The 16,949-nt window shown below is 40.5% G+C and overlaps 1 long non-coding RNA gene across 1 annotated transcript; it reads left to right on the forward strand.

Annotated features, from left to right (window-relative positions):
* The first annotated feature begins 168 nt into the window (after nucleotides 1-168).
* LOC125326792 lies at nucleotides 169-3,266 on the forward strand. The gene is made up of 2 exons (XR_007204000.1): nucleotides 169-641; nucleotides 1,853-3,266. It is a non-coding gene; the product is annotated as an uncharacterized LOC125326792 (long non-coding RNA).
* Nucleotides 3,267-16,949: the final 13,683 nt, after the last annotated feature.

Raw genomic sequence — 16,949 nt, forward strand, 5'->3', positions numbered from 1 at the left:
GCGGCGGGGCCGCGGCGGGCGGGGCTGCGCGCACCGGCAGCGCCCTGCCACGGGAATGCCGGGCGGGCAGGGGGCACATCCGCGGGGAGCCCGGGAATGCCGGGCGGGCAGGGGGCACATCCGCGGGGAGCCCGGGGGGATGGGCGCGGGGACGGGGCCAGGCTCGGGGGCGCCGCGGCTGTGCGGAGAAGCAGTCCCTCCGCGGGCGCTGTCGGCCCTTCCCCGGCGCCGCTCTTCACCATGCGGCAGCAGCCGCTGGCTCCCACGCCGTCCCTAAGCGTGGCTGTTCTGCGGACTCTGCCCAGCGGTAGCTATGGGGATACCGGGAATGTGCCTTAAGCTACTGCGACGACAGACCTTTGGTTTTGCTTGGGAAGCATCGTCCTTGTCATCAGGGATTGAGTCGCCGTAGTAACCTCCTGTGGGAGAGGCTATGCAGGTCCCTGAGTTCCTCCTCTTACAGAGCTCTTGGGAAGGCAATTGCTGTCCACAGACAGTATTTCCTTTAAGATCAGTCTTATCTTCATCCCTTATATATTTACAATTATAATATCCTATAGTTTTATGCCATTCAATTCCAGATGCTGCTGAGGTGCTTTGCCAACTGCAAGTTTATCTCCTGAGTTGTCCCCTGAGGCCAGGTTGGTTGTCTGTGTAAATTAAGCTGAACTACATACAGCCCTTCATGTTTTCTATATAGCTTTGGATAAATTGAAATCTTCTCTCCTTCCAATTTATTTATAATATTAATATAAATCACGGGTACGATCAGCTCTGCATGATACAGCAAGGCAAAGCTATCTAATCGGCAGAAACCCCTGAATTATGTGCTACTTTGTGCTTTTGTCCCTTTAACTTGTTTCATTTGTAAAGTGACTGAGTTTTTTCCTATCAAACGGGGAAAAAAGCATCAGGATAGATGGGCATGACAGGACTGCCTTGCACAGCATGTGAATATAGAATATAAAAAGAGCAAAGCTTTTGGTGTGTTCTTGGCCCACTGACCTGTAAAACAGGCATGGGGGAGCCCTGTGGGATTCTCCTTTGGGGGCTGGGAGAACAGGTTGAGAAAGAGAAAAGCTTCGGATTCTCAAATGCAGGAAGAATCAGTGCAGGGGTGTAAAGCCTTTCATGCAGAGAGGGGTAAGCATTTCAGCGTGAAAGGATGCTGAAATTTCCCAAGAACCAGTCTTGAGTTGGCTTATGCAGCCATTCTACTCAAGGGGCAGTAAAGGCTGCACACAACTACACTGGGACTGTTGCAAGAGGTTTAGGTATTTTTCACTTCTGTGCTAAATGTATTTGGATTTTTCCCTTATTCAGTGTTCAAAGAGCTACATTTTCCTGGAATAATTGCCATATGCCCATTAAAAATCAAGTTATCCATGTGAAACCAGCTGTTTTTTCTTCACCTCCTTGCATCTTCTAGAAATATATGAATCTGTATGTATTTATTATGTCAATATTTCATGCTAAAGACTAAGGAGAGTCTACATTTGCCATAAGCTGGTTTTGTGCACAAAAGCTGCATTATCTTTTATGTACGTAAATAGAATTTTACATGGCCAGAATCATGTTTACATTTTTGCAACTACATAGAAGATATTTTCCCTCCTTGTAAGGGTTGCCTTTGTAGTTTCTTAAAGCACTGGCCTCTTCTCACATCCTAATATTTTTAATATAAATTTGATATTTACTTGGAATTATGTATGCATTATAAATATCCTATTCACTAGCTTCTCATAAATAGCTGAATAATGGCCATGGCCTGGAAGTAGCAAGTATGCCTGCAGAAACTCCTATAAAAAATCGAAAGTCAGTTTCAGAAGCTTTTTTTTCTTTTTTTTTTTAGGTGCCGCAAGTATTTGAGAGTTGAGAAATCCAAATCTGGATCTTCTCAGTAAAACTCTGATGGTACTCCTGAAGTTTCCATTCTCCAGCCTGTAGAAGGGAATTGAATTAATGAATTGTTAGTTTTCCCTCTGTAAAGATTTTATTCAGTTTTTAATTACTTGGTTAGCAAGTCTTAGTGATTTTTTTGTGTTTCCACAATTGTCCTTGTGCTTTAAGTCTTGGGGGTTTTTTAACAGAGATCTTCATTAAGCTCAAGCTGCAAGTGCTCAGCCTCTTGGGGAACCACAGCCGGCTCATATTTGGCTGCAGATTTATTAGGAATAGTTGAAGAAGTTACTGCTCCCAGATGTCCTACAGCTCTTCACTTGAATGATTGAGCACTTGAATGATCTCTGTAATGCCACTTTGCATGGTCACGCCTGAGGAGATGAAAATTTCTGCTGTCCTTGGGCTGGCACTGGGCACACATGAAAACATTTACCAGTTATTTGGAAAACCCGGTTTCTCTGCATCTTTTTCAAGAGTGCTTCATCTTCATAGCAGTAATTACATAGTGATGTCATGGACATCATAGAGATGCTTCAGAGAATGGTCGAATGTTATTGTTTACTTCTTATTATTTACCTAGTGGATTGCAGATACATACATGGCTTGTGAAACATGTAACGACTGATTTCTGCTCCAGAAGGCTCAGTTCTCCAGGCCTGTATTTATTTACCATTAGGTGATATCAAAGATGTTCACATTTTGAGAGTTGAATAGTAACATTATGCTTAAGATTCTGGGCCAGGAAAAATGGAAGTTTCTGTGAGGAAGGTGTTTGGACTTACAGCTGCACTTCAGAGCAGTAGCTAAGGAAGTCATCAAAAATCAAAGTTTATGCTGTTGCATTGCTCAGAAAATGGAATTTCTAAAATTCATGGCAACTTTTCACGTGTTTTTAGCTTTATTTACCTTTCTCCTTTGCTGACTAACAGATGACTTGAATACTGATGAAAACACGCCCCTTAAATTTGCAACTCAGCAGTACAGCCTCAGGCACGTGTTAACAACTCCTTAGAAAGTATTTCACAGTCTTTTGGTATTTCCACATCACTTAGCATAGCCTTGCATTTATATACAAGTTTTGTCTGATGCTGAGTAGCCATCAGCTTTTGTAAAAGGAATTTAAGTAAAATACGTCTTTATGCTGTGGTTTGGGGTTTTTTTTTTCTTCCAGGCTGCAGCTGTTTCTCTCTGTTTTGAAGTCTAAATGGTGAAATCTGCTCCCAAATAGTCAAACAGAAATGGTACAAGAAGTTTGAAATGAGAATTAATCTTACACAGCCATAGCTGCTGCTATTAGGACATCTTATAATGCACCAATTATAGAATATGTAAATATTTAATAAAATATTTATTACAAATACCAACAAGATAAATACTCTTCTTTAAGACTTAACACTTAATTTTAATTCTAGCCAGATTTGTGTGGAGTCAGTGTCAGAATGCTGATCATCGATTTAATGACAAAAGACAAACTGTGATACACTGATATACTCTGAAAGCTAAAAAATACAATAACTTGAGTTGCTATTGTCATAAAAATACTATGACAACATGATAATTCAATATACAAAAATGCAAATATACTAAGAATTAGTATGAAATTCTGTTTCCACTGACCCTTAAAGGATCAGAATTTGTTCCAGATCGTGAAGATCAAATACCCTGCAGTTTAAAATAATGTAATTCTGCGTTGCTGCAATCCAGCACTCGTTTCCCCAGGCCACCCCTTATTCCACCATCCCTTGCTCAGATACTGGCATTCTGTGTTCCTATTCCTAGATCTGAGACCTGAACCGGGCCAAACCAAATGAAAAAGTTGCCAGGTTAGATTTCAATTAAATGAGTATTGGCCTGTTTCACAGGACTGTTAAACGAGTGCAGGAAGATTGCAAAATCAGCAATACAGTTTTAGATTAGCTTCAGCTGTTACAAAGCTAAACCTTGGTTATTTCTCACTTTTAGAGGTTCTTAGCTTTGTCAGAAAGACGAGGGAAAATCTGAGGCAAAGCTTCAATGTTATAAGACAATAGGAATAGTAACCACGCATGCACTTCACATGCCCCAGCAATAAGGAATGGTTGCAGAATCCCTCTCTGTGACCTCTCTGTGTTGGAAAGAACCGTGGGAGCACTAAAAAGCCAATACCAAGTAAAGGCTGTTGACATTTTAGGCTGAGGAGCGTATATAGACCTTTAATTTCTGTGCTCTTCTCGAAGATATATAATATTAATCTCAGAGGGGCTGAAACACCGTGCATGTTTAACAGATGTTAAAATACTCTTGTTAGTCCCCCTGCTCCAGAAGCTACATCCCTTTTTATGTTTGAATCAATACAGCCTTACCTGGAGCTATTAGTAATACAAGGATATGATGTTAATAAACTAAATCCTGCTTTGGCAAAGGTAATTCTTGTCAGTATCATTGACAAAATTTTTTTTTTCTAGTACCCTCAGTGCATAGAAAAAAGGAAAACTATATGTAAATTTTTTGGGGAAAAAACCCAAATGAAAAACCCAATTGTATCAGCCTGGTATGCACTTTTACCAGTAATACAGCATTCTGTTTAGGGCATTTTGTCAGAAAATGTATAAGAAATAATCTGAGGCGTTGACAAAATAATTAACAAGTGTGGGGAAGGAAGGAATTTTGATCCAGTTAAATTACAAATACAGCGCAGGCTCATAAAAGGGAATTTCACAGGGATAGGCAGTTACAAGTGGTCTACAGGGAGGCAATTAGATCCTTCTCACTCTCTTAAGGGGACAGACGTTGAAATCAAGAGGCAATTGATTTAGAAGAGATAGAAGGAATGTTGCATAATTAACCCATGGAATTCTTTGCCCCAGGCTAACTTCCAGTCGAATTCCTTAGCTGAATTCAGTCACTTACAAAGATAACATTTAAGATGTTATATACATTAGAATACTCCCTGTAATTGCCTTAAGTAAGAAGAAAAGTAATTGTTTTCCTGGTTAAAGGCATAAGGTACACACCACCTGGAAGTACAAGTAAACTTCCCCATGTGAAACATTACCTGAATATGGTGTCTCTGAGCACAGAGCTTTGACTGGTGTCTGCAGCCTTATATGGGTTATGGGTTACTCTATTTTACTGTATTGAAAATTATCCTGCCTGAAACAGGTGTCATGGAGGCTTGGGAAAACATGTATATTTATACCTCCGTATTTCACAACGGCTTAAACCAAATTAAAGGAGGCAATTTGCAGTTACCAAAATTGAGCAGTTAAAGCTTAAGGGGCGTATAAAAGGATCTTTACCCTATATGGGATAACAAAACAGAGTTATCATGTAACAGAGCACCTTCTACATTTGTTACAATGACTGCTATGGTGTAGAAACTCTGTTGTCAGCAATGTTTCCAGGTCTGCTGCCATGAACAGGAGAAGCCGTACCCATGTTACTCCCAACAACAAAAGGAATACATAGCTTCTAAACCAGGAAAGCTTCTGTTCATCCCAGAGACAGATTATACACTGTCTTTTAGTGAGACACAAACAAAACATATTCCTTTCTAAATGCTCATTGTTGATTTGGTGTGACAAGAAAGGCTGTAATATTTGCTTACAGTGCTGTTACATGAGGAGAAATGTGAGAATATACTGGAAAAAAATAAAAATGAAGTTTCTCCTCATACAAAGATTTTTAGCTATTAAAAAAAAGAATAAAATTAAGATCATTATGACCAAACAAAGTTTTTAAAAATGTAATGGCATCTAACTGTCACTCATGTACCTGGGATACCCCTGAGGGTTAGGCAGTATCCTTCATTTAATGAGGCTTTTAATGCCTTATATGGGATTCAACTTTGACATCAACATTTTATTTTGAGTCGTGGTGCTCTTTCCTACATGCTGTTTTTGCAGCTAATAATCGCCACTCCATTTATAGTTGTCACGTTTTGCTGGTGACTTAGTCTCTGCTCCCTGTGGCATACCACTAATGCCACTGGTAAGAGCCAGAATAATTCTGACTGCCATGTGACGTGCACACGGGAAGATACAGCTCTCTGGGATGCAGTAGCTTTCCCGTGCCATTCCTGTTACTTGCTTGGATTCGCTGTGCTCTGGTTTCTACCAGCTTGAATCCAAACTGAACTTGTCAAAGCTGAGCGGGTTAAGGAACGCCATTTAGGCCTCAAAATAAGGTTGCCTCGTTTCCAGGTGCTGTGAGCACATACACATTTCCTCACGCCCATTAAGGGAGGGTATGGTGTGTATGTGGCACCACCATAAAAATCAGACCTATAATAGAAGCAGTTTAAAGTAATTACCTCAAGGCATCTACATCTGGAAGTCTTGATCTTCTGCCTTCTGATGGTAGCATATATATGGTTAAGGTTACTATAGCATCGTTAATACCATAGGGAATATTTCTCATGTCTTGGGGCATGGGAAGTTTTTTCCTTCTAACATTAATATTAATCCTGTGCTGGAGAATATACTGCTTTCCAAGAATTAGAATCATAACACAGTTTCTCCATTCTACATTAACAAGCTCTTTAGAAATTGGGTTTTGTTTTCATTAGTAGAGCAGAGCCATACTCTTAATTAAGCAAATGAGGGAGACAAAGACTAACATATGCAAATTAAAAAGAAGCCTGGTAGGCAAGAGGAACAAAAAAAAAGGCAAAAGACTTCAAAAAGGCAGTAGTGCCAGAGAATAATTCATCTAACTACAGGGGACTTCTGGAATGGCGAAGAGGGATTTGCATCAGAAGATGTGACAATGTATCCATAAAAAATTGTAATCCCAAAAGTTTACTCAGAGCTCTGGAAGAGGGACTGTCTCATCTCCACTATATAAACCAGCAAAATGTTCATTTATATGGGAGATTGCTCAGTCTAGCAAAGGGAACTCTCAGTTGTGCAACATTTATGAGGAAAGACTTGAATTGAACCAGTAGACAGGTTAGTATCATTTTCCACATAGTGAAAATCTGATTCCAACCTATTTAAGTAGCCTTCAGAGATCTTTGTTTTCCATGCTTCTCTCAGCTTGATTTTTAGTAGAGTCTGCCAAGATGACCCCACCAAAAGGAGAGTCAGAGCTTCTTAACTGAGAAGCTCCTTAAGTGAGATTAGATTAACTCCATTTGTAACCAATTTCTTAAATTACTACAGTTGGGCTATTCAATGTGTTAAGTGTCAAGAAACTCTTCGTATTGAATTGAAATTAGTTCTAATTCCAATGGTTCTAAAGCCCAGTAAGAGTATTTTCAACAACTTTAGGTCCATGAAGTTCAAAGATCTACCAATTTAATAGTTGCTAGACAGGACAAAAAGAACTTTTTTTTTTTTTTTTTTTCTATTTCAGAATGCTTTAATGCACATGTAAAAATTGCAATGCAAATTGGCAGAACAGAAATCAAATCCCGCCAGGAACTTTTACATGGGCTTCATTGCTCTATTTTGTCTCTGTGCAGACATTATGATAGAAATGTTTTTCTGATGGTGGAGTTATTTATGCTTTAGAAGTGGTTGCTAAATATAGTTGATAATCATCCAAATTTCTCCTAGAATTTCTGCATCATATATAATGACTAGCTTTTACAGAACCAAAAGAACCAAAAGCTAAAATCATCAGCATTTAACTGTCAGGAAAGCAATGGTGATCTATCTACTATAGAAAGACAAAGGCTTACATCCTTAAGGGAATTAAATGTCTAAATCCTGTTTAAATTGCCTTCCTTCCACTGAAACCACTGAGAATTAGGTCTTTAAATAGAACTTAAAACCTAAATCTCTGTGGTGTTGAACCAATGTCATCATCTGCAATATCTGTGTATATAATGGAAACACCATAAGGAGATATTAAACTGGTTTATCAAGTCATCTATTGATTGTTGTACAATCTGTGGGCATCTTTGGGCTACATAATGATTGTAAATGGGGAAAAATAACTTTTGAAACAGTTTACCTGTGAGCTAACATGTTAGCATTACTGTAGGCATACACTTTTTTGGATCACCTCATATTACCATATAGGGAAGAATTTTTAATTTTTATAAAGAGAACTTCCTGATTTTGCTGATGCTTTTGGCATGACTGCTAATGATGACAGGTTGTCAGGCCTGTCCTTAGGAGGCCTAACAGCATTTACCGGGGGGGACATTAAATTGTCTGGGGGGGCTGTTTGTTAGATGACAATTAGGTGACAGTCCTTATTAAAAAGGCAAAATTCTAGAAATTATTGAATTGGTGACAGAGCGCTTCCTGTTCTTGCTCACATCTTCACTTCTGTCATAAAAGAACCATGCAGAATCACTTGTGGAGATGAAATCACTACAGTAATGGTAAAAATTATTTTAAGCCAGAATTAATAAAAAATTGATCTGCTGATTTCAAGAGTTAATGAAATTAAATATATTAACAAAGGAGATACATTTGCCAATAATGCCTTCTCACATGTTTATGCTTAAGTATCCTCTAAAAACCACAGCAGATGGAATCGTAGTTCCTTTGTAGGGGTTTGGGGTTTTTTTTTCCCCTACAGGTTTAACTAATTCTTCTTCAGAGAAAGTTTTGGGTTCTACTCTTTGGTTCTTGCTTTATCTCTGCTTTAGAAAATCTAGGTGGTGAGTGATCCTGTGTTATTTGGCACATATGAATATAATTTGCTCTGCTCCTGACAACTTCCTCTAGGGAAAAGGCAGAGGGAAATTCACACAATCCTGCTGATGAGAGACAGTTAAGTGAGACATACTTATTAAAAAAGAAATAGCTTTGACTACTAAGTAAAGCAGGGGAGTCAGAACGTGAAATCTGTTTTTATATAAACTCACTATAAAAAATAATCTATCATTTGTACAGCTCTGTGAGATCCACTGATGAAAGGCTTTTCCTAAATGCAGAGAATTATAATATAAAGTAAGCTGTCAAGAAATATTGTCATGCTGTAGAGATCACAAGTAACCCATGAAAGAAGGCAGTGTCATGTGTCATTCAGAAACCTTTGTGAACCTGGAGTGACTCTTGCTAGGCTGGCAGAGCTTACCTGGGCTGGCAGAGAGTGTCGGTGGGTTGCAATCATCCCCAATGCACAGCTGCACCCAGGGCTTCCATGGTACTGAGTGAGGGCCTGACCCGTACGCTTCTCTAACTTATATTAGTTATTTGATAATAAAAAGGTCTGGATGTTGGATAAAAACAGGATTAAGCGACCTTTGGAGATGGCCTGGTCCCATCCTCCCTGGTCAATACAGGGCCAGAGAGTATAACTTTAGTTAACCCACAACAGACCCCAAATTCTAAGAGGTAATGATTTACTCTTTAGCAAACCATACATTAATTGCATGCAGACACAGACATGCAGAGGTACATACCTTGTTAATTCATTCCATTTCATTCAAAAAGGTATTATAAATAACACCATATGTTCGTAAAAGGCTGATGACCACATCTGAGTTATAAATAAATGTTTATTAATACCTGTGTAATATTGCATGCAGCCTATGTTTTGAACTGTCAAAGCCTAGTTTCAGTGAACTCACTTAAATGGAGGACATGCAGAGAGCACCTGCCTCAGAGATTTGTGATACAGGATCACACCACAGGCATTTCAGGAATTTAGAGTAAATTCAGTCTTGTTGCTTTAATAGCAAGACTGAATTATTCAGAGGATGGATTTTCACCTTGCTTTGCATCACTGTTGGTTTTGTCTGGCAACATCCATTCTTGCATCTTTATCTGCTACCCAGCTTTTACACACATATAGGAAAGCAACTAAGAGTGCATTATCCCCCCTCCTTGTCAATCCAAATTACTCTGGCAGCATGTTCAAATTTAATGCCACACTCTTAATCGAGGGCAACCAGTACTGATTTAAAAAAACTTTTAAAATCACCCAGTTTATGAGTCCCAATATACCACAGTAAATTATGTGCTAAAAGCTTTGGGTTTGTGGGTTTTGTTTGCTTGCTTGCTTGTTTGTCTGTTTTTCTGTTGCTATTTCAGGAATGTTGAGGTTTTATGGTCTAAAAACATTTCTGGCAGAAGGAATTGTTAAATCATTCAGATGCTGGTTGTCTTGATACAAGAGCAGCCATGGCCTCCAGTGCCTAAAAGCCATTATCTATCACATCAAGCTTGGCAGGACTCAGCACCAGGAAGACAGTGACAATCCTGCCATAATCAAATACACTGCTGTATTGTGTCTGTAAAGAACCAGATACTGTCACAGGAGAGTAGAAGTGTGCTTAACAGAGGCAGTTTTGCTAGTCATAGCTTTCACATGTTCTGTGGACCTCGAGACACAATGACCAATATTTTTGAGTCCCCTGCTAAAATTTGCAAAGAGTGGAGCTGTAGAACATATGTATTTTTGAGCAAACAGTTCTGTGAGCCACCATGTGTCCCCTTCAGGATGTTCAGCTCATGAATTTTTCACTAATATTTTCACAGCCAGGATTTCACTAGCCAGTAGATTTTTTTGTCCCCTTTCTCATACATATTATTTACCTAAAGAATACAGTCAAAAATAAGCACATCAGGTGAGGAGTACCAAGGGCCCTCTACAGTTAGTGGTTGTACTGTTCCAGTGGGGTGAGTGAACTCTGCCAAGGAAGGCTTTCTGGTGATAATGGATGTCTGGACGTCTTCCAGACGGGGGCTGTGCTAAAACTGGTGTAGCATCATTTGTGCTGTTATGATATTTATTGACAGATCACTCAGTGATGATACCTTAATGTCCAGAGGCAGGTTTAGAGTTGAGTCAAGAGAAGATAGCTGCTCTGCTGTATCAAGGAGATCAGCAGAATTTGAAAGCTCTAGGGAGAGGTTGAAGATGTTATACCTCATCTCTGACTGTGGTCTATGTCTTGGAGATTAGTCTAGAACTGTGCCCAGCTCTGACAAATGCTTACCAGCCACCTTTTCCATCTGAGTGACTCATTCTGAAAGCAGAAAATAGAACACCATTTGGGCATCATTTTTTTGCCTGCATTTTTTCAGGTGTCTGATCCAGCTGCTAGTGAGCTTATTCTACTGAGTTTGGGAAGAATTGCCTGTGGAGTCCTTTGTTCTGCCCCACTTCATCATACCACTTGGGAATATAGGACTGGAAGTGATCCTGTGTGTATCAGCTGCCATCCTTTACTGTTATAGATACGGTACAATGAATGACTTTCAAACCCAATTTAGTAACAGCTAGGTTGTGCCTTTTCTTTTCACTGACGCCCTGGGAGGGGGGTAACAAGAGGCCTGATAGTCCCTTCTCAGCTCCGTGGACTCCCCCCACACTGCCCAGGATGCCATTTCAGCCCCTATTTGGGGATGTCCATCCCAGCCCCAGTGATGCTGTTGGATGCTGGTGTCCAGCTCCCTTGCCCACCCACAGGATCCCCTGAGCAAGGCCCACCCATGGGCTGAAGGCTTGGCCTGACCTCAGGCTGTTCCCATTCCCAGGGAGGTGCCAGATGCCCAGGGTTGAGGCTGGCTGTGCCCCCAGCTGCTCTTGGGAGCCCTGATGGCCCCCCTGGGTATCTCTCACCTGACCTCGCTGTGGCCTGACAGCACTCTTGTACCTTCTTGTTGCATCTGGAAGACTGTTTCACAAGCTCAGCTCACTTCTTGTTCAGAGCTTTCTTTTTCTAATTTTCTATCCTAAAGCTATTTATTATGAGCCTATAATTAGTAGTGACAAATTGTTCTCTCACTTTGGCAGAATTTTCTTTTCATAACAATGCAACGATGTATTTGTAATCAACCATCATATCAATTCTCAGTTCTGCTTGGATGGATTAAATAAGCCAAGCCACTCATATATGATAGGGTCTCCAAATTCAGGGTCATTTTGGCAGTTTTTTAGTCTATGTCTCACGTGTGAGTGATTGGAATGAGATGCATTACCCCAGAGAAGACAGCAGAAATGCTTCACATAAGAACATTGATATTTTCCTCTCTCTGCTTGTAATACTGTAGTTAAAACATCCGAAGGTCTTTGCCTTTTTCAGAGCTGCCTTTCATTATCAGTCTGAGTTATCTTGCTATTTGGCACATCTGGATCCTCTCGCCTCCAAACCATGAGATTCCAGCTTAAACATCAGTCTGTGTTGTAGGAGCCCAAGGACACAATCATCTGTTGTGTACCTGTTGTGTCCTCTGCTCCTTTATAGTGACAAGAAACGGGACAATGAAGAAAGCGAGGAGCACAGACAGCGAATTCCCAAAGAGTTCAGGAAAGTGACACAATACCCTAGGGAATGCTGAGCTATGATTTTGAACTGTGCTTTGTAAAAAATATCAAGATACTTTAAACAGAATGTTTCTGATCTCAGGGAGGTCGGTAACTGCCTGGAGACCACCTGTGGGCCACTGCTGCAGGCTGTGGAGACACACTGGTTTCTGTACAAGTGACATTTCACATTAGTCACTGCATGAATAAGTACTGACTAATAAGCACGTCTTCCTGAGCTTTGCAAGCCTACTTGTTTTCCTTTCTCTTTTATTTTTCATAAATGTAGTTTCATAACTGGCAGCTTAATAATTTCAAAAAACATCCTAATGGTTCCTAGCGAAACTCTGTGTACAAGATTGCTGCTGCTCTTTCACAGCAGTGCAGAAACAGGAACTTGTAAGTAATCATGACACAGCACACAACTTTGATCTTAGTACAGATTTCTTTTTGTGCACACATGAGAAATACTTTAGATAAACTCATATTAAATAATCCTTTTTTTTATATGTACCAAAGGATCTTTGAAATTTGGGCTTGCAACTGTTTGCCAGAAGTTCAACAGCAACACTCCTGTGCCTGTTAGTAGCATCAGTAGCGTTCAGTATTTGAAGACTACAGGCAACAAAGCAAAGCACACTTCAGACAAGCTTGTTCATCCATCATGCTCTTTTTATCTGCTTTTACCTGAAGAATTCCAGCTCAGACAACACAGGTACAGACCCCTTTTTTAATAGTGAAGTGGAAATTCTGACATGAAAAAAAGTTTCCTTAAATGACAAGATTGAGGTTCTCGTCTCTTAAGAGAAAAGAAGACATACTTTCTACACCAAAGTCTTGACAGGAGAAATTTATTACACTAATGATGGAACTAATAACATCTGAGTTCTAAAACCTTGTGTATTATTTCTATACTCTTCTCACTGCATTTTGTCAGCATTTTCCCATTCTGTACCATACCTGCATGTTCTTTGCACCTGAAATGCCCCAGTAATCCTCACTTAATAGCTAACCATCACTTTCACACCAAGTCTCCTTCACACTATCTGAGGAAGCTGCATTCAGTATGGAGCTGTGTTGATGCTGTTTGGTTTTGTCAGGCCAACAGAAGACTTGAGTTTACACTGGGGCCTTTCCTTGAGGGACACTAATTTTGGTTGCTTTTCAAATTGTGCACAGACACTGTGTAGGTGTGACAGTTACCAGTGCTATGGTTTGCCAGTGAAGAAAGAACCTTGAGAGAAGAGGAGAGAGTCTTGAAAAGAAAGGCGGAAGAAAGGCAGGTTTCCTGTGGGTTCTCAGTGTTCATGTGAATGCTCTGTGTATCTGCCATCTGTGTGTCTGGGCATGAATATAAGTAAATGTGTCATATATGTATGCTCTGTGTGCATGCACCTACTAGGAACACATCTCAGCCTCACTGCTGGTTGGACATGGAGACATGGATGGTGCAGCCTCCCCTCCTGGGCTGTTAGATCCAGCATGGTATATACTGTCTTCTAACAGTGATCCTTAGCCTACAGATGGTAATGCTTTCAAATGTCAGAGCTGGTCTGTACCCAATGAAATATATTGCATACAGGATATGTTGGAGCACCGCCTCAGCACTCTGAAAGACTTCCAAGCATAACAACCTTTATTTAATAGATGTTTAATTTCCTAAGTGAAGGAAAACAGTAGGGTTTTTATGATTTCTCAAAGAAAGATGAGCCATTGTAAAAGGAGCATTTATAATTTATAAATATTCTGACTCTGAAGGCATATTTTTTCAAGCAGAATTATTGAAAAGGACCAAAACAAAACACCTCTACATGCTGTGTAACAGCATTATTTGGTCTTTGATGTAGACAGACAACATCTGATAAGCCTCCCACATGTCAGAAAGCCTGACTTCTCTCAGGGAGTGGGCAGAGGCAATGCTGACAGGCAAGCAAGCATCAGGGAGAAGCAACTCTTACTTCTGACATGGGTTTCACCTTACTTCCAGGGCCTTTCTACCAGACATACAGAGTTCTTTTAATATTTAAGAACTGTTTCCCTCACAGATCTGTGAGATTAATGTCAAGTGTCAGTTGATGTGGAAATGAGTCCAGGATCATCTGAAACTGTGCCATAGTCTAAAAATAAAAGGAGAAAGGAGGGTTTTTTCCTTTTATTTTTTCATTCAGAAAGCAGTCATGCAATATTAACTTTAGCCCAGCAGAACTGTCTGCATGTGAGCAAGGGGACTTAGAAATGCAGATGATGCAAGAACATGAAGTGTGTCTGAACCAGGCAGGTGCCAAGAACACAGAGCTGAGTGAGCAGCTTGGGAAGCAGCAGCTCTGCCACGAGGTCAGTGTAAATTTGAGGGAGCAGGTTTTCCCTCAGTGTACTGGGCTAGGGCTTTTCTGCAGGAGCCATGGCTTCTGTAGACACTCCCAAGTAGGTGTGTAACTATCTTGCTGGTGTACTCCTGGCTGCAAAGCACAGCAGCCTGAAAACACAGGATTTCTTCCCTGTGTTAAAGTCAGGTCAGTCATGTTCCCTGCAGTCATCCTGCAGCATTGCAGGGGCTGATGTGTTCCACTCTCAGGAACCACAGCAGGAAGCTCAGCCTTTTGGCCTGCATGGAAGGTGAAATCTTTGGCCTTTCTGAAGTAAGCAGAAGTAAGCTCACAGTGGGGCTGAGGGAAGTATGAGTGTTTGTTTAACAGTGTTACCATGACATTTTGTTCTGGCAAACCAGAATCGCTACAGCAAATTAGATAGAGTATACCAAAGCAAATCCTGCTGGTTAAGCTGATCATTCCTGTAAAGAAAGAAGTCCCCATGATGACTGCTCTTGCACCTTTCTGGAAATAGGGAGTGTGGCTGGTGTGGAGATGTTTACTAGATCCCTTCCCTTAGTTGCAGAAATGAGTGAAGAAGACTGCCAGTACTTCAGATCTGGCAAAGTTAATGTAGTGCATCCTTATATGGGTCAACATCATGGGTTTGCATCACTGAACCAATAGGAAAAAAAGTCCTTTTTAGGAAATATTTAATGTTACACAAAAAGGTACACTATGGCATAAGGATTATTTTGAGAATAAAAATAAACAACATGAAACTAAAGATATAGTTTGAGATGCTGCCAAAATACTGTTCTGCTAGTGCTGCCTGTAGATCAAGGAGCATTAATAAATTTGTAAAAGAAGGAGTCCTTCTGAAAAATCAGAAAGAGCATAATGAGATTGTCACAGTTTTAGGGAAAACTATCCAGAAGCAAAATGGAGAAATCCACTGTCAAAGCTGAAGAATGCCCGCTTTATGTCTCAATAAAATTTATTTGTAAATGGACATGTCTGGCAGATTATGCCTGTTAAGCAGATGATAAATAACTTGGAATTTTTCTTACAAGTGGTGCAGTGGTCCCTGTGAACAATAGCTTCTGGTGACATCTGATTTATGAAAAACCTAATCCTTGAAAACATAGCTAAAAACTGCAGATGGCAGCCCTGAACCTCTGAAACCACTCACGGAGATTTAACTGAGTAGTCTAATGATTTTGACTACCTATCTGTGTCATTGCTGTGAGGAGAAACCCTAATCAGCAGCTTTAGATACCGCACACATTGATAGTGAGAGGCTCAGACAGATGGGGACAGAGACAAAGGTGAAAAAAGGAATTGTGTTCTTCCTGATTCACAGAGAGAGGGATAAAGGCACAGGGGAACTAAGGACTTGTGGCACTCTATTCTTGTACTAGCAGAAGCATGTGCCAGCCTATCCAGAAACTAAGGCAGATGCACTAGCATGGAGCTGGATCTCAGAGCAGCTCATGAATTTGAAAGTTGCTCTCAGCCTCCCCCTCCCCCCTTGAAGCCATCTCTTCTTCAGGCTAAACAAGCCCAGCTCCCTTGGCCCTTAGGGCAGGTGCTCTGCTTCTGACGTCCTTGGTGATCCTCCTTTGGGATGCCTCATCTATCTTTCTGGTAGTAGGTGACCCAAAATTGGACACAGTAAAATCTCTTTCAGACTCTTTGGATTCAGAAAATGCACCACTCAGTTAAAAAAATTGCTTCTTGTGAAGCGTTCTTGGTGGGTAAGGACTGCAGTATGAAACTGTGAACTTCAATGTTTGCAGGGTACAAAAATCTAGTTAATCAAATCTTAGAGTTTCTTGCTTTTAAAAATCATTACGTACCTCAAGAGAGTTCTATGGTTTGTAAGACCAGAGTTTCTGAAGATATAAATTCTCTGTATTGGAGTAACTTACAACCTCTGATTCTTGAGGATTCAATGCAAATATTTCCTGGAGACAGTAATTCTCTAATCATCTACAGCATCACTTTTTTCTGCGTTCTTAGAAAAACATTATTGGAAAGGTATTAGGCTAATTGGATATTCATTAATTTAATTTTTCCTCTCTTTAACATTCATCCACCTTCCAGCTGTGTAGGCTTGTTTTTTATTTTTAACTCATCAGAGTTTTTCAGGATGTAACCTTAACACAATATTTCCAATCGCCCTGGCTACATCTGGGTCAGCATGAGCGAAAACAGGGGAATTTCCTTTGCACCGTGCTGAAGGATGATAGAGGTTTAACCCTGCACATGAACAAAATGCTGCTATGACTGAAGGAAGTCCTTCATCACTCTCAGAGAAAAAATGCAAGGCATGCTGAGTGTGAAGGGGATGCTGCCCTGTGGTTCTCCAATAGCAGTACACGTGGAACTGGAGCAATGGGAGGCCCTTCCAGCCTTCCTGCTAGCGATGTGAACAGGCAGAGATATCTACCCACCTGCACCTTGAATATATATACAGACAGAATGCAAGGGCAGAATTGCAGCATGACATCCCTTCTGCCTGTTGGGGAATTGCTCAAGGAATTG

The sequence above is a fragment of the Corvus hawaiiensis genome, chromosome 5, assembly GCF_020740725.1.
Source record: "Corvus hawaiiensis isolate bCorHaw1 chromosome 5, bCorHaw1.pri.cur, whole genome shotgun sequence".
In the NCBI taxonomy this organism is placed as follows: domain Eukaryota; kingdom Metazoa; phylum Chordata; class Aves; order Passeriformes; family Corvidae; genus Corvus; species Corvus hawaiiensis.